The sequence below is a fragment of the Drosophila tropicalis genome, unplaced genomic scaffold (assembly GCF_018151085.1).
Source record: "Drosophila tropicalis isolate 14030-0801.00 unplaced genomic scaffold, ASM1815108v1 contig_694, whole genome shotgun sequence".
Taxonomy (NCBI): domain Eukaryota; kingdom Metazoa; phylum Arthropoda; class Insecta; order Diptera; family Drosophilidae; genus Drosophila; species Drosophila tropicalis.
Window position 1 is genome coordinate 806,162 of NW_027173176.1, and position 16,584 is coordinate 822,745.

Here is a 16,584-nt window from a genome sequence, read left to right on the forward strand (position 1 = left end):
GAGTTTCAAATTAAAGTAAAACTGAAATTATCTTATAAACTAATACAGTAATCCCCCACCTTGGCTAAGCTGCTAGATAAATGGATATAGAAGAAAATAGAAAATTTTATTTAGTTTTCTTTTCTCAAAATTTTCCTAAAACTAATACCTATATAAATAATGCCAGGGCTGAATGTGTGTATTATAAAAAGTGTGTGTCATTTTTTGCCATTCCATTTGTTGTTTTTGTTTTTGTAATCATGTGTTTATATGTGCGTGTGTTTGTGCCCGCTTGCTTGTTATGTTGGAACCAAGTTTTAGCCAAATGGAGGAGCGAATTCCATATATGCCAATGGACAACAAAAGCATTGTGACCGGGTGGTCGTTCGCTTGTAGCTCGAAGAACATCCCAGATAGTACAAGGTGCACACACCCAAACCCAATGCAATCCCCAAAGCCATAGCCAACGAGCCAACCACATAAACAGTTATGTATGTATGTATATAGCATATCCCTCTCTCCGACCTTCCAGCATAGTAACACCACCACATCCCCCGCAATGGGTATCTCTTTCCCTATCTCTTGGCTATATATGGTCGCGTTTGTGCAAATTTATAAGCCACTCACATTAAGGCGGCAAATATTTATATGGCAAACTACATGCAACCACCACCACTGAGCAGCAAACCACAGTGGCATCCACCTGCTGGCAATTAATGAAATTTCCACAGCAAATTTATTGACACGATTGTAAATGTGTGTGTGTAGTGTTTTCTTCGTTTGCGGAAAATTTGTTGGACGTGCGAAAAATATGGTAAATTTTATGTATCAAATATATATATCTATTATATATATAAATATATGATTTTATGGCTTCAGACGCTGTATTGCGTGTCACTTGTTATGTGCTTGATGCTCCAACTCAACCCCACCCCCACCAATTGCCACACTCTCTTTTTAGATTCCCATGTCCTCCTGGCCAGCAGCAGCAGCAGCCAGCAAGCAGCTTAATGTCTACATTTGTTCTGGTTTGGTCTAACCATTGCGTGCTCACTGGCTGCCCTTTTTTTTTTAGTTTTTTTGCTCATGGTCGTGGTGGCAGCACTCCAACTGCAAATCCAACTCCATCTCCGTCTACATCTCTGTCGCCGTCTGTTGTTGTTGCCTCTGCCACGGCTGCGGCTGCTGCCTGCCACGGCGCATTAGAACAAATTGCTCTTGTTGCGATAGGAATGAGATGGACATGCCTTTTGCCTTGTTTGGACCGATGGACAGCGATTGCCACTGCTGGTTAGTTAGAGAAGAGTTTGGGTGTTTTCTTTTTATTTTCATTTTTTTTTTCTATGCACTCTCCAAGGCTAAGGTACATCTATTTTGATCACAAACTTGAGCCAATATGATAAACGGTTTGCATTACAAATCTTGGCTTCAAATCTCACAAAGTTAAGTGAAACATTGCTACTTTAATTTAAAATCATATTGGATACGTGGAGTCTATCTATGGAGTCTAACTATGGAAATTCAAAGACATTTGCAGATCAGCTTAAAGTACTTGGTAATAAGCCCATTACTTAACCAGCATTTAAGCTGATTTATATGAGATTAATTTTAACAAATCAAGAATCCTAAGACTTTCAATGTTTAAATTCAAAAACTTGTAATACTCACAACCTTAATATAATTACTTAAATCTAATGGCATTTGGAGTCGATCTAAAACTACTTGAGAATCATAAGACAGAGAGTCACTTTCCAAAAACATTTGATCAGCATTCAAACTGATGAAAGTCTTATGTTAACAAGTTAAAATTCGTACGACTTTCAAAGTTATGGGTACTTGCTAAACATAAGACACTTAGACTAGTCAAAGACAGTAGTCTTTGTGAGCTTAAACTAAAAACTAAAATCATAAGACAAGAATTTAAACCATTTGCAAAACTTGAGAACCATTCAACAGAATCCGGCTTTAACAATCTGGAAGTCAAATGTTCTTTTGAACTACACTTTAAGCCAAAATGAAAACCTAAACTAAACATTCTATTTATGAAAAATATATGTTCTTGGTAAGGGTATTCGAGAGCTAGCTATTTGTTTACCAATTGTATCTTCTGTTTGTTTTCCAAGTAAAATGCGCTGCAAATTCGTGAAACAAATAGTCGGCAGACAGACACACAACACACACACACACACACACTAAGTACGCATGTTTCTTGTTTCTTGATTCCTGATTCTCTAGTGGCTTAACTTTTTCATCTGCATGCAGATTTTGCTTGGTGCCTCCTGGACAATGTTAATGATGGACAAAAAAAAAAAAAAAAATAAATATATATAGCAAAGATTACTTTAACTCTGCCGAAGTCTATATACCCTTGCTTAGGAAATGCATCGTTTCCTTTTTTTAAGAAAGAAAAAGGAAAAACTAAATTAAAGAAAATGTGTATGTACGTTGAGAAGAAGTAGAAGTAGAAGTCAAGTTTTGTGCCATTTAACCAACTCTCGTTCTCGTTTTCTGGCGACTGTAACAAATTGATTTGATTTGGATTTAGATTTGCCAGCTTCTTTCCAACAAATTTACCTTTCTATATAATGTCTGTAGGAATACAATGGCCCATACATACGTATGTATATAGGTTTATATAATTCTTTTGTTGTCTACTACTAATTCGTACATTTTTTGCCTTTAGGGAATGTCATTGGGTGGATTCGGTCACTATAATGATAGTCATGATGATGATGATGATGATGATGATGACAATCATCATGTTGACTGACATCTAATTTGTGGTCGGTTATTTAGGTAAATTGCAGAAGCCCACGCAATTTACAAAATAAGCGAGAGAATGGCAAAAGAAGTATACGAAGAAGAATTCGCATTGTTGTTGCTAAGAAAAACGTTTAAGGACTAAAAGAACAATTTGAATTGTTAAGCCGTTTAAAGTATAGAAAAGGAAAGGAAAGAGCTGAAATGAAATTATTTCTTTTACGTGATGTCTGATGTCTGTAGTTATTGAAATTTTTATATTTAAGCTGAAATTGGTGGGATGCTTCTTGCTCAACGGGCCAACGCCTCCTTCCGTCGCCTTTGGGTCATTCAACTGCAGCATCAACAGCAGGAAAAGTTTAGAGTCAGAGTCGGAGTCAAGTCAAAAGTCATAAAAGATATGCAGCAACAGCAGCAGCCGCAATAGCCACTGTTGACTCTGTTTGCCTTAACAAATGTATAAATGCTATGCGTCTGCTGTTGCTGCTGTTGATGTTGCCCTGTTTGCAGCAGCAGCAGCAACGGCAACGGCAACAGTAACAACAACAATTACAAATGAACGACTTCTTTGTTCTGTCAGCAATGGGCCTTTGCCAAGCTAAAGTTGTGTATAGCTTAGCTCGACTTTAAAGTTTCATTTTGCTCTTTGGAAGTAGCAGCAGTAGCCACCCGAAAAGAGGGGGCGGCAGCAGTTTTACCCCCATCTCCAAACTCCTTAACTCTGACTCCAACAGCAACAACTTGCCATTGCCATTGCCATCGCCAACTCCATCTCCATTCGCAGCAGCTGCTGCTGCTGCTGCTACGCATAAAACATACGTTAATACACTGAGAGAAAGATTTGAAATCATCATTCTTTACCACCATGATAATCATTGCTTCTCATCTTTTATTTCTGTTTTTTTTTTTTTTTTTTGTTTTCTGCCTCAGTGTCAGCTGCGGATGCGCTGATCTTTTTGGGGCGTTGTTGCTTTAGCCCAAAAACAAATATATGAAAAGCCAGTGGAGTCTGTGTTTGTATGAGTGTGTGTGTGTGTGTCTGGATATCTGAGAGTGAGTCGCTGTCTGGGTCTCAGTTCTTTTCTCTGTTCATTTTCGTTGTTGTTGCTGTTGTTGTTTTGTTTTGTGGCAGAAATGTGCAACGTTATCATAACTAAGTGCATGTGCAGCATGTGGCTAGGTGGCTAGCTGAATGCGTGTGCTTTTGTGTGAGCTGCATCTATATTTCTCTCTCTCTCTCTCTCTTTCTGAATCTGTCTCTGCCCAATCCTGTACTCCGCCTCCACCTCATCCCTCTCTACTAAAAACCCTGTATTTGCTCGTACGCCCCACCAAAAAGGTAAAAACCGTCTGCATATGCATAATTCATGCTATTGAACCTTCTGCGGTTATGACTGGACCCTGGACATGGACATGGACATGGACTTGAACCTGGATGGGTATGGGTTTTCGGGCTGAAGACCGCAGCCCAGGCAAACTAGAAAAATTATAATTTCACAAGTCATAATAGGATTTGCAATTCAAATGCAGACACAGACAAGTTTTTTTTGTATTTTTGTTTTTTGGTTTCTTTTTTTTTTTTTACTTCTTCATCTTTCTTTTCTTTTATTTTCCTCTCGTTTTGTACAAATTTTCCTGTGTGCAATGAGGAGTATAAAGGAACACAATAAGAGCTCCTTCTTCTTCTACTTCAGAGCCAATATGTCAAAAATATTAAGCGACATGGCCCAATGGGCTTTTGTCATACTCGATTCCTTTCCATGTACCAACACAAACACATACAGAAGGGAGATATACACACTGGTTTATACATTTACAACAACAACAAAAAAAAAAAAAAAAACAAATTCTATATACATATACACATATATATGCAAACGATAAGACGCGCTTTGCCTTTGCACTATAAAGTTGTAAAATTGACAGGGCCGACCATGCCGAAACTCTCTGAAAATAAAGCAATAAAATGCGCTAAAACATCGCCATCGACATGCCCCCATCTGCATCTGCATCTACATACATCTACAATAAGGATGGGACGACGACGGACAGTAGCCACTAGCTAACTTTAGCAAAAGCAACAGCAATAGCAACAGTTCCATGGACCAAATGCAAGAATTAGAAATGAAAAGCCAGCGGGTTGCATAGAATTTATGCCAGTTTTGGGCTACGACAGTTTGCCACTGACTCAATCAATGGATGGTTTTTTCTAAATATGTGGGGATATATGCATGTAAATGTGATAGTGTGTGTGTGTGTGTGTGCTGAGGATGTTTTTGTTTTTTGGTATTGGAGCCCAGGAAGCATCGTTTGTCACTAGTCACAGCAGAAGTACAATTCATGCATTTTCTATTCCTATTCCTTTTTCCTTTTGATTCCCAAGGCAGAGAGAAACGAAGAGCTACATGACAGAAAATTGAAGTTCGTAGTTTGTTTATTTCTGTTTATTTTGGGTTAAGGAAGTGCGCCTCAATTGACAGGGCATAAGCATAAAAGATAACTAATGGTATTGCTTTGTTGCCCTGCAACATAATCATGTCAAAAACTCAATGACAGACAATTGCTTTAAAGTTATTTGCTTATTTGGCATCAACGTACAAACTTGATTGAGGATTTCTTTATGCCTAGTATAGAAATTTATGAATTGAGTTTAAATTTGTTGAGAAATAATTTAATATTAATAGATTTCAATTCAAATGCAAGCGAGGGAAAGTCTATGGTTACTTTCTAAATACATTCCTACAATTCACTCAAACAACGATAAAAAATATTCAAAAATATAAATTATTGCCTCTGATATACATATAAAGGATTTTATGCGTTCATTAAAATATTGTTTGTTTGTTTGCATAAACTTAATTTGGAATTCCCTTAACATTTAACCTATTTAAGATTTAGAGTTGAATGCCAATAGCCATAACATGGAATAGATGGTTTTTAAGGTTAAAACTACTTCGACAAAGACAAAAATTTAATGCGACTTAAAAGTGCTCCTCAGGGCATAACATAAAAATAAAAAAAAAAAAACGAAAAAAATACTATTTGGTTCGGTTCGTCTGCTGCTTTGAACCTAATGGGCAGCAGCAGCCAAGCTCTTGACACGGACACGGGCTCAGGCATAAGCACTGGCCAAAGAGGAGGCAGAGGCAAAGAGAACTTCTAGACCATAATACTCGTAGTTGCCAGTCCTGCATAAAAAATGATTAATTCCTGGTCCGGTAATTTATGTAGACACATAATTCACAGCGGGACATATTTTGCTAGAGAAAGAGAGTTCGAGTTCAGGCCGTGGCCGAAGCTCTAAAAATAGCACACACACACACACTCACACACATACATACAAGTGTGTATCTGTGTGTGTGTGTGTGTTCATACATGCTTATGCTAAAAATAAAGAAAAAAGGAAGACAAGGCCTTATGGCGACGACGGCTTCGCTGCGCACATTTGATTTAAATTGAAGCTAAAAGCTTTAGCCCAAGATCAAGGCTCTTTTGGTATAAACTATGTTCAGTTGTATGCATGTTGTATGGGTATATGTGCCCAGATCAGGCTATGGCCTGACAATATCATTAAATATTTATGACGCAGCAGTTGAGCACAAGGTAAGCAGCAGCAACAGCAGCAAACTTAACTTAAGCCCTAATCAAATTTGGTTGTTTTACCTAGAAAAATGTCAAGTTCGTTACCTGAGTCTTTTGTTTTCTTTTTCAGTTTTGTATATAGAACATTCCGATATGATATTACATACATGTACATGCATATATATTATGTTATTGGCTGTTTTTCTTTCTTCCTTGACTTTCACTTTGCCTATATGATAGGACCTAAGAAAGTGAAACGTGTTAACTTCTGTTTCCAATAAACTAATTAACTGCAACTCTAATAAAACGAATAGTCGAGCCTTCGAACACTTGTGCATACATAAACAATGAATAAAAAAGTAAACTAGGTAATCAAAAATGTTGGTTCCTTAATTTTAATGCGAGCAAGATTGGCATTAATGGTTTAAACACTAAATAATAATAGTTCATATTTCTATATCTCTCAAGTATAGTTGTAGGTCGGAAATCTGTTGTGGATTTCATCAAATTTAAAAGTAAAATGTTCACCAAACTGTTGTCCCGATTTCTTTCCATCCCTAAAGGTTTTCTGCGGGAAAAATAAGCTTCCTTTATTCCATTTTCTTCTTATGTTTAAGTGAAAATGATTTTCCTTCCTTGTTTTGCTCATCAACAGGAACATGGTCTAGTTCATACATATATATGTATCTATGATTCTGGCCCAAAACTTAAATTTTTGTTGTTAACCAAGTGTGTATATATGTATATTATGTATCTATGTGTATGTGGTGTGTGTGTGTGTGCCTGTTGCAATAATTGATACGTGTTGCAATGTGCGCAAAGACAAAATCTGCCTGGTGGCTATTTACTTTGGCTGCTTGACTCGGCATCGACTGGTACTGGTAGATTGCAAGTTTAACTCCAACTTCAACTGCGACTGACTGTGTATTCTCCTTTGCTCCTTGCTACACGAGTGGGGCGTGGTCTATACAACGCCCCATTCAGCTGTGGCAATGGCATTAAATGTCAAGGAAATCGCATGTCCACCCTCATTTTCTGTGTCTGTGTGTCTCTCTCTCTCTGTCTCTGTCTCTCTTGCTCTGTGTCTGTGTGTTTGCAATTTTTATATATGACAGAGAGGCAAATGAAATGGGTTAGGTAAGGGGGAGGTAAAAGGAAGAACGAGGGTTGATCCGCCCCACTTGTAAAGCATTTTATAATTTAATTTTCATATAAAAGAGATGGAGAGACTTTTTGGCTGGACCATCAAAGTGGGTGTTACTATCGATTATTATCGATTATTCTGCTTGAACTTGGCAAACCATAAATCAGATCTCTCTTCGTCTCGTACTTAAATGTATATGTATGTCTGTACATATATTCTTACCTTCCCACTCCGATTACCATTACCATTATCATTCCCTTTCAAAGCCTTTCAGCAGTTCATTTATCACAATGCGGTTAAATGTATAGCAAGTAGAAACAAAACGCGGGGCGACGACAGCGACGACGACGACGGCGACGACGACATAAGAATATCAGCAAAACAAAAGACTTAAGCAACAAACTATGTTAAGCGAGAATTGTCTAATATTGTCGGCGTTGTTGTCATCGTCATCGTCGTCGTCTTCGTCTTCGTCGTCGCCACCAGCCAGCCCACTGCCAGCCACAACAAAAGTGATAATTAATGTGTAAACTGAGGAGCACGAGAATCCCCCCTATAACCACCCGTTTCTTCCTCTCCACACACACACACACACACACACACCCAGACAATTCCAACAAAATTGTCAACAGTCAAAGCTGGAGCTCCACATGCTAAGCAAGGTGCTGACACTAAGCACTTGTCACCCAGCCTGAAGCCAAAAGGAAACGGTCATCGGGGACCAAGCCTTGCTCTTGCTGGTGATAGTGATGCGAAAATTCAATTCCATGATAATATGATTACCAGATGTGAGAAGGAAATTATTTAGCTTAATATCATGCTTATATCAAAACTACTGCCAAATTTGCTGCTTTAAATGAAGAATTCTTAAGTTTGAGTATAAAAAATTTTCCAAAATATATATCAAAATCTTTGAATTTTATAGTGAATTTGTTGTGATTTTGTTAAATATTCACAGTTTGGTTGTCACAGTGATTTCTGCTCATGCCTTATGCCTCATGCGTGAGTCTTTCGCTCTCTCTCTCTCTCTGTTAGTTTGCCGCCTTCAACCCGCCACTTCTTCTTTTGGCTTGTCTCCAAAGCTTGCAGCTGGACAAATTGCAGTTGTCGTGGATGCTGCTCGTTTTTTACTCCTTTTTTTTCTGTTCTTATATATATATATATGTATATGTATAGTATTATAGTGTGTTTTTTCATACAAGCTTCTGCCTGGTTGTTGTTGTTGGTTGTGCGTAGTTATGCAAACAGTGGCCAGGCAGAACAAGTTGCTGGTTGTTGGCTGCTGTTGCTGCTGCTGTTCGTTGTCGTAATTAAAGGTCAACATTTGTGCAAGTTGTCAATGGCATCATGACCATGCACGAGCCTGAAAGTGAGCAGCACATGGCACAGTATGTTAACTGAGATGTGGAGGGCGGAGAGATGTGAGATGAAGATGAGACTTGAGACCTGAGAGATCTGAGACACTCCAACTTCAACTTCAACTTACCAGACCGCATAAATAATTCTCGCAAATGAGTTGTTCATAGTTAGTGGTGAGTTAGGCAGGCAGTTCAGGGCATGGGGGAGGGCAGAAAAAAACAGAAGAAGCAGCAGCAGCAGCTAACCAAGCTAAAAAGCCCTCGACACGTAAAGGAAGAGAATCATAAAACTTAATTGGTTTGGCTTTTTGTCATTTTGTTTTTACCCTCCCCCCTGCTGTTCCAGCGCACCTGCAGACCACTTGCTATATATGTTTGTGTAGATATACATATCTCTTAACTCTTATAGAGAATATACTTATACATTACTGGTTAAAAAGAAACAAAAATTCTGCTTATTATTTTGCCACGAACACTTTCTTACTTAAGCCATCATCTTGTGTGCCATAATTGATTATTTCCTGACAACAAAACAAAAGAAAAAATAGAAAAAAAATCTCTGTAAAGTGAAAAGTGAAACAAATTCGCCTCGGGAGGAAGTTTTTGATAAAGGAAAAGTCTTTTGTTTTCGTTTGGAATTTGCTGACGGTCTGTCAATTGTTTTGACTTTGAGATAGAGATAGAGAAAGAAAGAAAGAGAGAGAGAGAGAGAGAGAGAGAGAGAGACGGACCCTGCTATGGTTATTTGCAATTTATGCAAAAAACCAAAAACCGAACAAAAAAAAAAAAAAACAAAAAAAAAAGGAAAATTTTTACTGAGGCTGCTGCAGCTTTTGTTGTTATTATTGTTGTTATTATTATTACTGTTAATGTTGTGGCTGTTGCTGTTATTGTTGTTGTTGTTGTCGCATGGGCTATAGCGAACATCTCTGCCTGCGAATCTCGCCTCATCAGGTGAAAGAAATTTCACTTTTCTTCTGCTACAATTTTGAATGCTGGCGCTCTTGCACTTAAAAAACATTATTACTATTGTTATTCAACCAAAAATATTTTTAATGAAACTGGCCGAGTTGCTGCTCCATTGCTTGCACAAATTGCAGTCTATTCTGCGGCCTTCTCTTTAGAGTTGGCGAAAACAACAACAACAAAATACAATAAAACAATATAACAAAAATGCATAGAAAAAAAAAAATTTCCTTACACTGAGAGATAAAAATTTGTAAGGGTTTTCTAACAACTAAAAACCAACTAATCTTTGGAGTTCATTTTGGTTCTCATTTTATAAATTCTTTAAAATAAGTTTTAGTTTGGAAATATTTAAAGGAATTTTCAGTTTTTTTTTTTTTTTTTTTTTTGATTTTGACTCTTGACTTGGCTAGGACATTTGGCATTCTTCGGGTGTAGTCTCATTGTTTCGTCATGCTTTCATTGTTTTTATGCACAATGTTCATTGTGCGATAGTTTTGTAGTTGTTGCTGTTGTTGCTTTTTCCCTGCGCTAATTACAGCTGAAGTTGGCTGCTGTTGTTGTAGATTGTTTTTTTTCTTTCTTCATTTTTTTTTTTTTTATTTTTGTGATTGATTGCAAAGTGCAATGCAGTCTGAGTGCCTTGTTGCTTGTGCTGCTGATGGAAGAAAGATGGTAAAGTTTCTGTTGTTGTTGTTGATGTTGTTGTTGGGGGCTGCTCCCATCAAGCGTGGCACGTGTTGCATTTAATGTGCAGTTTCTATTACTCTCGCTGGCTGGAGTCTATGCAATTGAAAGTGAAACTCTGGTTTATGATCAGCAACATCAACAACAGCAACAACAACAACAACAGGAGCAGCAGCATCAGCAACAGGAGTAAATCGACGATGGCAATGATGATGACGACGGCGACGATGACGACGACGACGACGACGACTACTACTTGTAGGGCTGGAATGGGATTGGCTGGTTTGGTCTGTTCTAGTCTAGCCTGGTCTGGTCTGGTCTGGTCTAGTGTGGGCTTGGTCTTTGGAGCCCAACTGGACAACTTGCACTTTTGGCTCTCTAGCTAAGTTCTACCCATTGATAATTGACCTCATTTAAGATGAGACTGTTGAGATAAGGGCTGATAGGAATTAAAAGCGGCATCCACTAATTTAGCTTTAGGGTCTCTAGGATGGGCCCCAGAAACAGAGAGAGAGACAGAAAGAGAGACTATTGCTGCTTCTGCTGATGATGATGATTCTTATCAAGGCGGCCCTTAAAGTCTTAAGCCTAGACCAAAAAGACTGGTGACTGGTTTCGAGCTGCTGCTGCTGCTGCTGTTGCTGCCCGTTTGGAAGTTGGCAATTGCCAATCGCGTCCAGCAATCGCAGCACGCTAACGAGACGACGATGACTATGACGACAACAACATGCTGCAGGCACAGAAAAAATAAATAACACCGAAAACGAGGGTTAGTATATCAAATTTTCCAATTAAATGTTTCACTTAAATTTTAAATCTAATTAAACCACAAAATTCGTTAATTTTTTGTTTGTTTTCTCTATTTTTACAAAAATCTTTTGCAAGCTAAAAAAAGTACTGTATACTTTTTGGTTGGACCCTCGTCCAATTCTAAAAATTGAACCCTATACGATATACTGAATGAGAGAGAAGAAGGGGGGAAAATCGACTTGCAGTGGCTGCTGCTGCTGCTGTTCCTGCATAAGCATCTGTAACTTTTTGCGCTTATCTAAGCCATAAATCTTTGATGGCGGTCCCAATACCAAGACCAAGTCCAAGTCCAAGTCCAAGTACGAGTTGGAGTCGTGCGGGCGTTGCCTTAACCATCTAACTGACTGACTGACTGAGTGACTGACTGACAACCCAAGACGATGCTTGATACGAGATTTGCGATTCTCGATTCCCGATTCTTGATCTGCTGCTGTCTCTTATGGGTCTCTAATGTCACACCTTTGCTTATCTAACAATGCAAAAAAGAGAAAAAATAGCAAAAATAGAAGAAAAAATAAAACCTTCTGGCCATATAAATGCGACCCACATATGCAACCAGTTGGACTTTTACATGGCCCTGCCCCACCATCAGCACCACCAAAAATAGTGGCAACAACAACAACTAGCAACTGAAATCTCCTACAAAACACCAACTGGCAGCCAAACAGCCCAAGCACTTCCAGTGGCTCCAATGGCAATAAATTTCAATTTGCTGGCCTGGCCTGGGTTGGCCTAGCTTAGCCTAAGCCTGGACTGAACCGAACTGAAGTGGACTGGGCTGTGCCGACTGTCTGGGTCTATGCTGGCCTGGCAACAACAATGCAATGCGGAGGTAAAATGATAAAAATTCGATTACATTCAGGTGTGAAACTTACATACATTGCAGCGATTTACTTGTTTGTGCGCTACAATTCAACGGAATTAGGCCTTGACGGTTGAAAGACTGAACCGAAAACGAATTAAATTGAATTGAATTGAAAATTAAAGATGAAACCGATAGAATTCTAAAACAAAAACGTACAAATTTAAGAAAAAAATTTCATATACAAAAGACTTAGGCAACAAACTACTCTGTTAACAAAAGACTTAGGCAACGAACTTTATAGAGATTTTAAATGTAATTTTAAAAAAAAATTTGAATTTTTTCTGTTTTTGTTTAAGTCACTCATCATATAAATCTAATATTATTAGTATATATTATTAAGTCGATTAGCCACTGAAGTAGCTCATTGCAGAATCGACTCAAATATCATTTCGCCACCACCAACTGGGACTTCAACTTTGGCTGCTGCTGTTGCTGTTGCTGGGCTAGACTATGCCAAACCAACTGTGCCAAGTTGGGGTTGGCATCCTTTTTGCCTCTTATTTATTTATTTTTTCTGTTCTTTTATGTTGCCCATTTGGGCTGATGCTGCGGCCCTTGTTGGTCATTAATCATGCGCTGTGAACGACAAGCGTATAAGTTACCTGGGCCAGGATTGGTTGGCCCCGGCCACCAAAAAAGGCCAAAGGAATTGGGAACTCAGCAACAGTAACAGCAGCAAGTTAGAAAGATAGAAAGAAAGCAGACACAAGAAAGTAAGCAGTCCCAGCTAGTCAGCCTTTTTGACGTTGCCTTTGCCTAATTGGATGCAGTCAAACATTTGTGCTTGGATGATTTTCGGTTATTTCTTTGCAATGGAAATTTTTGTTTTTTGGTTTTTTCTTTGCTTTGTGTCATAATTGAATTGTTTCAGCATGCAATGCAATTAAAACTAGTTTTCACTTTTTTTCATTAAACAAAACGACGAAAAAACAAAACCAAATGGTTTCCATTTAACAGTAAGCATTAAATTTCTCCCAAAGAATCTTTACATCTCAGAGATATTCTTTTGGACAAAATACCTAAAAAAAAGTAATAACTTTGACTTTGGAATTTTCTACATTCACTACACACATACTCATACACACCCACATCACATCAATCTCTGTGTCTATTCTATTCAACTTACTCCTCATTTTCCTAGATTTCGAGCCGTCAACAGCCATTAGCACTTTGGCACATAATTGATACGTGGTTGAACCATAAAGCAAAAAAAAAAAAAATGCATAGACATCCACTTCGACACAGGTTCTTGGGTCAGAAAATGACGTTGTAAAAACGAAAAACGAAAAAAATAACGTAAGAAAAGAAAAAGATTATGTCGACGTTTCTTTTTTTTTTTTTTCTTCATGTTCTTGAGATTTTCTTACACAACACCTTGGGGGCGTTGTGTGTGTGTGTGCCGTTTGCCATACGACACCCAAGAAAAAAGGCGCAGAAGGGCTGCCAACTGAAGAGTCTGCATATCCATAGACTTCACCCCCCACCCTCTCTTTGTCCATCGCCCTCTCTCTCTCTCTCTCGTTTGTTTTCTCTATGGTGTCTATCTATCTCTGTCTCTGGGATTTTGGGCCGGGCTCGTTCCGGACTCGAGCCGGCATCGTAACTAACAATTTATTTAATACGCTGTACGTGCGCTTTAATAAAAGGCTCAATCAATCTGCGCGCAAAGAACCAAAAACCGAACAAAAATATCAAACATTTAGGGGGCAAACAAAAAAAAAAAAAAAAAAAAACAATAACAATATACGAAGACCAAAATGCTCTATCTAAGAAAATATTAAAATATATTACCAAATAATGTGAGCGAGGACATAAATTTTGAGCCTCAAAACGAAAAGCCTCTTCCTTTAGTTTAGGTCACACAAAATATGAACTAATTTTCAAATAAGAAGATTACAAATCTCAATTCCAATCAATGTAATGGAAAGAGAAAAATTTATTGATATAAACTATATATTTTTGGATAAATAATTTCGTTTTTAGGTTTGACTATACAATATATGTTTCTTCATTTAAGACGGGGGGGGGGGGGGATTGTATTTTGCGAGAAATGATTTGATTTCCATTTTATTTGTGGCTATAAAACTTAAAGCAATGTGTAAATATGACTCGAATGTAAACAAGAAGTAATTTAGTTTCGTTGGAAACTCTTCATTTCGTTGCAGTTGCTGTTGTTGCATAATACTTAACAAAAGCGGACATGCCATTTAACATGCGAATATCTTGTGCATCCCAAAGTGCATTAAGAGAACCTTCTTTTGAAGTGTGTGTGCATACAAAGTCTCAAGTGCTTTAGGGGCCTCGGGATGGTAGGAATGATGCTGCTTGCCTGCCTGCCTGCCATCGACATCAACTATGTATAGACTCTGTGTAGTGACAGATACATACATAGACAAGGAACGACGACCAAGAGCAAGACCAAGACGAAGACGACAACGGCGACGACGACTACGTCGATCCTTTTGGCGCTGCGGCAGACAGCGTGTCGAATGGGTGGAGTGAGGATGTTAACGGAGCAACGGGGGAGGAAAGATTACGCGGGCTAAAAAGGGGGCTACTAGAGGGGAAGAGCGGACCGGTGGAAAGGGGTACAGGGTTAGCTTTTCGCTAATGAAGCCATAAAGATATGTATTATTCCATAAATTTAGCTGAGCACCCACACTGAGTAGGAGTGACAGGAACAGGGCGAGGACAGAGATTCATTCATTTGCATCTTTTTTCTCTTTTTTTCTTACCTCTCTCTCTCTCTCTCTCTCTCTCTCTTTCTCTCTAATGCGTTTCCTTGCACAGTCCACCCGCACTACCTAATCCCTTCCCACTCCACTCTCCGTGGTATACCCATTTGACTTAATGTCTTTGACTGTGGAAAATTGCATTTAATTTTTTTTAAACAACAATTAGCCACGCAACAACAAAGGAACCTACCTTAACGTTCTTTTTGTTTTTGGTTTTTTTTTTTTGTTTCTCTTCCTTATTGCCAAAGCTTAGCTCAAACGCCTAACAAGGTGTCAATATCTGAAAAATTTTATCTTTCTGCACATAAAACTCAAGCGGATCATAGTAAATCAGCCGTTTTGGTAGGCAGACGCAGCGCGCGCAATGGCCATGGGGCCCAAGGCCCCATCTCTTGGGCAGAGCCTGGGCCACCACAACAATGGCCACGGCTGGCTCGCCTGCTCGCTGGCTGGCTCACTGTACCCTAGGTCTCCCTGACCAATGGAGCAGGCAATGTGCTTTTTATACGCCGGATTTACGAGCCAACTCGACGACGTCGCCGCCGTCGTCGTCGTCGTCGTGGCAAAAGAAATATTCGATGGCCAGGCAACGATTAAAACGGACGCTTCACGCATGCGCGCACACACATACACTACAGAACACTCATACCCACACTCACACATGTGCCGCATAATGGACTAAAACATATGTAGAATTATTACTATGCAGGTTGAGTATTTAGAATCAACGATTACGATTTTTAAGGATATGTGCATAAAATATTAAATGAATTTACAACTCTTAGCATTTATTTATGTTGGGAAAGTTATTTGTTTGCTTACTGTTTTTTTCTAAGCCTAAGGACTTTCCACTTACATAATTTCCACACTATTTAGTTTTTCTCATCAGTCAGTAAATTCATAATTATCCATTTTGAAATAAGAATTATGTTTATGACTTACCCATTTTAATTTCTCTTCACTTGTAATGGAGACAATTAGCTTCAAAAAAGAGAAAGAATTGATTTGAATTAGTTAACTTTTAACAATTTACCTTAAATGAATAAAACAAAATAAGAATGGAAAAATAAATAATTTTTGGAAAAAACTTAGTCCTAAAAAGAAGAAGAAAACGTTCCAACTACTTTTAATTAACTGCTTTTGTGTTTGTCTCATTATTTACTTGCTTCTTGGATTAACAATTGATTGTATTTGTTTCATTGAATACTTACCACGAATTCAAATATGGATAAGAAAATAAATAAAATATAAAGTTTTTCGAGTCGTTTTCTAACTTAAGATTGATTTGAGCCATTCAACTCAATGAATATATTGTAAAACTCTTTTAGAACTATTCAATTTTGATTAATTACTAACAAGTATTTACTTATTTCATTTTGACTTTCAAACGTTGCCCACAATTAATTTGAAAATGAAATAAGTAAAGAATTATTATTCTTATCTATTTTAATTAATTTACCATATTAATAGTTTAGATTGGATTCTGTATAACATAAATACATTGAGTAAATGAAAATAACAATTTAAAAAGGAAGTTAGAGGTAAGTGCAGAAAGTATTTTGCGATCAAGTTTTATATACTTTAAATTATAAAACAAAAAAAATCCAACCTTGACACTGACAAGAGCTTCAGAATGTAGGGCTTAGATGCCAATTCCCTAATAAAATGGGCCATATTGTAAATGATGAGGGGGCTCGC